The 5932-nt window shown below is 36.4% G+C and overlaps 1 pseudogene across 1 annotated transcript; it reads left to right on the forward strand.

Annotated features, from left to right (window-relative positions):
• Positions 1–2579: 2579 nt before the first annotated feature.
• Positions 2580–5017, forward strand: LOC116547703 (annotated as a pseudogene). The gene is made up of 2 exons (XR_004267145.1): positions 2580–3178; positions 4492–5017. The product of XR_004267145.1 is annotated as an aspartyl/asparaginyl beta-hydroxylase-like (transcript).
• The last annotated feature ends 915 nt before the right edge of the window (positions 5018–5932 follow it).

Consider the following 5932-nt stretch of genomic DNA (forward strand, 5'->3'; position numbering starts at 1 on the left):
GTTTTCCTAGGTTGAGCACAAGTTTAGCCAAACAGCACACATTTAATTGAAAGCATGCCTGACTCTTGGTCCATTCTTTCTTTTCATTGTTAAAGTGTCCTACAGACAAAGTGACACCTCTGATACCTAGAATTACCACCACCAAAATTTTGCACTGCTAAAAATGCACAGAATTGTGGGGGAACTGCCCTTGTCATTTGCTAAGTTACACAAACGCGTATGCTGCTGAGCATTAAGAAACATCTCTCTTCAAAAGAGGACAATCTCCAGTACAGGGAAAAACAAAACTGCACTATTTTTTTCTTCACAAATGATAGAATAAGATTAGCCCAATGATTTTTTATTTAACATAATTGGACACATTGTTAATATTTGGAGACTATCTTATTCTATGTTATTTGCTATAATAATTGCAGAAATAACTGCAACTAATAAAAAATTCCAAAATATCGATGAAGAAAGTTATCATAGTTGTAGGCTTTTCATTTCCTATTTTTAAAATAAGATCTTAACAGGAAGAATTATTTAACTGTGAAGAAAAGAATATTAAGAAGCAGCTAGTCAAAATTTCTTTATTTTTCAGATGAGAAAACTGTGATCCAGAGAAGGGGACTTGATGATGCCAATGATGAAACCGAATGAGAACTCGCATTTCCTGATTTTTTGTGCTTTATTTCATCACACGCATGAAACAAGATAAGAAACGTTCAGCGTTCAGTAGGGGGGACCACCCTGAGATTAGTTTGTCAATTGCCATATAAATATGTTTTTGCTCAGTATATCTGTGCAAACCAATAAGTACTCCACATACTAAAGGTACATGATAATTATGACTGGAGGGCAATAAAAAGACTCATTGGTTTGTGATTAAACATTTCACATAGTAGGAGGTGGTTGGATATTATTGAAATATATTTAAATATGGATATTATTTAAATATTTAAAACAAATATAAAATTGATTTCAAACTAAAGCATGAGTATTTTAACAAATATATCAAATATCAGAGAGGAAGGAGGAAGGATTTTAGAACAATGAACTTGGAAAATATGGCTATTTTTGACATGTTTTCACATTCTTGCAAATACAAGTCACTTGATAAAAATGACCTCAAAACTTTTTCTTTTATTTTTCTGTGCTATCTTCTCAGCTCCCAACCATGTCATCTTAACTAACAGAATTGCAGCCCGCTGGTACTTTTTTCCTTCTGCATCAGTTTCGATTCCTTTTTATATACTTGCGTTTATCTAGGTGTCACATTCTCTCTAAATGATAGATTGTAATCTTAGCCATAGGAAAAAAAGGAAACTTAGAAAATGGATGGATCTGATTTTAAGAGATGTAGGCTAAGCATGTGACATCTACAGAGAAATGAGCCTCTAGTGAGTGCTAGCATTATATGTGTTTTATATTAACCCTTGGCTCCATGCTCATAAAAATATTTTGTAAGAAATTTCTTCGTGCATTTTATAAAATTATTTTAAAAGTCCTTCCTCCTCAAGTCTTTGAGGATAATTCAAAACCTCTGGAAGTTTTAAGGTCAGGAATATGAATTTTATTCTCAAATACAGTTAATCTCTTACTTTAACTACATGTAAATTGGTCACCTATTCAATCTTTTTTTATATATTGCGAATTTACTAATGTCATATGAAGGAAATATTTAGCAATGTGAATGAAAAATGAATAAAACTTTCATAGAACCTATAGTCTAATAGAGGATGCAGGGAAGTAAAGAGACAATTATAACACCATGTGACAGACCTTAACCAAAGGGGTGTAGAAACAGTGCTAGCGGGAATAAAGTTGTGGTTTCTGTAAAGCAGGGACTGCGCTGAAAACATATTTTGGTTTTGTTAAAAAGAGCATATCTGTTCATTGCGTTGAAGTTCTGTGCATAGACAGATGATTCTAGGATCCTCATTCAATAAATCTGGAAGGCGTCATGCTTTCCAGTTCTTATTGACAGTGTGTAAAACAGATTTTAAAAACAGCTGAATCTAGAGGGGGAATGCAGGGCAAATCCAATTACTTAAATGACTTCTCTACCCCAGTGAAGTTTAAAGAACCATATTTAGAAGAAGAATCTAACTTCACATGAACCGATTAAGTTTTACAAGAGCTTGAAAGGGAAATGGTTTGGGGCATGCATGAGAGAAGTTGGGGAAAATGACAAATTCTGCGGAAGCAGATTTCCTAGTGTAGTTTTATTTTCAGTTTTGTAATGGAGTTTCAGAGTCTCACTCTCACATTTTAGTTATAACTGTTAACACAGAAACCTGTTTAATAGTTATATAAAATATTCTTAATAGTATTAACAGTGCAGTTCCTTCATTATTTGAGCAGGTAATTGAAAGGGGATTGTTTTGCAATGAGAACCTTCTATAGAATACCATCAGTATCACTGTTTTACCTGCCTTATGTGTAATAATTCATTTAACCTTGTAACTTCGTTAGTAAGTTCAGACAAATATTATCTCTATTTTATGGATAGAAAAAATGAGGTCAGAGAAAGTATTTTCCCAATGTCACACACCTGGTAAGTGGTGAAAATTAGGCGAGCGGCGCGCTCTCGCCCCGGGAGGGAGTCACAGGTTCGCACACGCGAGGCGGGGCGCGCGCAGGCGGCACGCGGGTGAAAGTCCTCCCAGGCGCTGCAGGCGGTGCCGAGGCACAAGCTTTGCTGCAGGAGTAGCGGCCCGCACTCGCTCCAGCGCCCGCCGCGGTCAGCGGCTCCCGTGTCGCGAGTGTCCACCCGCGCACTGAGGAAGCCCACCAGCCCTCGCCAGCCTTGGCGGAGCGCGCTATGGCCCCGCGTAAGAATGCCAAGGGCAGCGGCAACAGCAGCAGCAGCGGCGGCTCCGGCAGCGGTAGCACGAGCTGGCAGCAGCGGGGGCAGCAGCAGCCCCGGGTCCCGGAGAGAGACAAAGCACGGAGGACACAAGAATGGGAAGAAAGGAGGACTCTCGGGAACTTCATTCTTCACGTGGTTTATGGTGATTGCATTGCTGGGTGTCTGGACGTCTGTAGCTGTGGTTTGGTTTGATCTTGTTGACTATGAAGAAGTTCTAGGAAAACTAGGAGTCTATGATGCTGATGGTGATGGAGATTTTGATGTGGATGATGCCAAAGTTTTATTAGAAGGATCCAGTGGGGTAGCCAAGAGAAAAACTAAGGCTAAAGAGAAGCAAATTAAACATTAAAGACTGAAGTTCTAAAAAGCAGTGTGCAGACCAAAACAAGCATTGCACATGCGTTATACTCTTGCAATGCCAGCATCTATGTTACTATCCAAACAGCATTGAAATAGAATGAAGACTCAGAGCATGACCCTGAATGAATACTATTCTGTATTCTTAGAAGACTTTAATAAGATTTTTTAAGGAAGAACTGAAGAATCTCCTGGTTGATCAGCAGGAAATTCAATTAATGGAGAAAGCCTATGTGATATTTTAATCTGTTAATCAAGATTTTATTAGACAGCCTAGAAAGGTAGAGTACTTTTAGTAAGTACTGCACATTTGATGCTCATTTTGAACACCATTTGTGCTATATAAGTTTTACATGATTTTGATGGGCAAAAACATCTTCCACATTTTATTAAAGAAATATTTCATTTTCTTTGTTTCTGCTTAAATGTGGTAAACGCCTTATGATTTCCTCATGAGAGTTCAAACAGATGAAATTCAGAGCGTTTGCTAACTGCTTTATTAAACTTTACATAAAGCAAGTTGAAAGCAATACCTTCCGTGAGATTTGGAATTAGCTGTGTGTTTCATTTAATTGCTCTGACAACCCTATGAACATAGAAGACGTGTGTTAGCTTGAGTGGCTCTACATAAATTAACAGGGAAACATACTTAAAGGAATACTGATTTCATGATACCTAAAAACAAAAAGGCAATTCTAATTTGTCCTTTATACTATAGATAATGATTTAAAAATTTCATATACATGACAATTTTTTGCCTAGTAAACTAAGAAAATGAAATTATATTTAATATTATTTACATACATTTGTCTTCAAAGAAGCACATGTATTTTAAGGAGATACTTTTTTGTTTGAGCTAAACATTTTAAATTATCTTTGTGTGTGTTTTTACAAATTATGAAAAATTTGTTCTTAAGTTGCCAGTGTTCCTTTAATTATGTCATTATAGTTATGAAGTGTGAGTTAATACTTTGTGTAAAGTACTGCCTTCATGGTGCACTCGGTTTTATAATAGTGCATGCTAATGTTGTTTTAAGGCAAGTCATACTGTATTTCAAGATGGAAAAGTTGACAAGCTTCCAGCATTGTTTAATAGTTGATATTTTATAGAGGTTTGCATCTATTTTTAACCGCTATAAAGACTAGTGAATTAAAGTAACTTTCTGAATGTGGATTTCCTGTGTGTGAAGAGATAAAAAGAGAATACCTTTTCACTAACTTCTTGTTCTGTGATTAAGAGATCCTGTCAATAAACCTTTTTTCCTTTAATTGGAAAATCTGAAAGTTAAAGAACTCACTAAAGAGGAGCTCAAGAAGGAAAAAGGGAAACCTGATTCAAGGAAGGAAAGTAAGAACGAAGAGAGAAAAAAGGGGAAGAAAGAAAAAGAGGATGACGGAAAGGATAAGAAAATTGCTGATGCAGACCTGTCCAGGAAGGAGTCTCCCAAGGGTAAAAAGGACAGAGAAAAAGAGAAAGTGGACCTAGAAAAAAGTGCGAAAACCAAGGAAAATAGGAAAAAATCAACAAATATAAAAGGTGTTTCTAGCAAAATGGCATCCAGAGACAGAGATGACAGAAAGGAAAGTAGAAGCTCTACCAGATACGCACACTTAACAAAGGGAAATAACCAGAAAAGAAACTCCTAAAGCTCTGGCATCATCATCCCAGAACATGGTCGTGTTCCAGATGACAATTTGTTATGGAAAAGCATGGAAAATGTATTATTGCTCTGGTTGGTGAAGGTGTGTAAATTAGCCATTGAATGTATTATTGGTGCTGAGCAAGTAAATTATCCGAAATTTAAATATACAGTCTCATGCTTCTAAACATAAAAACATTTTAAAAATATGTCATAGAATATGATGTAATAACTTCTATTTATTGATCATGTAGTCAGGCAAATGTATATGTATCATGAATTTTTATGTATTGAATACTTCCATTGACATTAAATAAGAATATTAAGATTTTAAATATTATTTCTGTGCAGAATACCTTGTAACTTTTTCAAGTGTGCTAAATACTCAGGGAGATAGGATTTGCCCTTTGTTTTCTCCTTCCTTCCCCTTCCTGCTTCCCTGTTTTTTATGGACACCTCCCCAGGCTCATGTGCCACCTCCTTCCCTGAGTTCCTCCCTTCCTAGCCTTTCAGGCTTTTCATAGGTTCACCTTTCTCTTTTCCCTCTTCTCTCCCCTTTTCTAGTTAACCTTCCCAAGTCTTTTACTCTCTCATTTTCTTCGCACCTCACCCCTGCCCCTCACTCCTGCATACTTCTCCCTCTCCTGACCTCCCTACAACCACCCCACCTTTCTGTCATCCAACACATACTTAGTGCTTAGCGTGTGCCACATACACTGCTCGGGGAACTCTGGCCATAGCCATGAATAAAAGGGAGAATTGTATTCAGAAGAAAAATCCCTGAACAGTGTTATTTATGATACCTTTGTACTTAGACTAACTATAGAAAAGTTTTAATTATTTCAGATTAGGATACACTTTCATTTTATATCACAGTTTTTCCATTATTTTGATAGAATGGCATACATTTTTCATATTTGATTGTGTCATTACCATTTCTAAGGAATTGCAAATGTAATCTAACTAGAGGTCAGAATTTAACATCTTAGAAAATATTTAATAAAGTGAAGTTTTAGTGAGAAAAAAAAAAAAAAGAAAATTAGGCGAGCTCTTTAAAGAGTCACTTGTCAATCTCAAATTC

The sequence above is a fragment of the Sapajus apella genome, unplaced genomic scaffold (genome assembly GCF_009761245.1).
Source record: "Sapajus apella isolate SASKATOON/1434 unplaced genomic scaffold, GSC_monkey_1.0 scaffold4233, whole genome shotgun sequence".
Taxonomy (NCBI): Eukaryota; Metazoa; Chordata; class Mammalia; order Primates; family Cebidae; genus Sapajus; species Sapajus apella.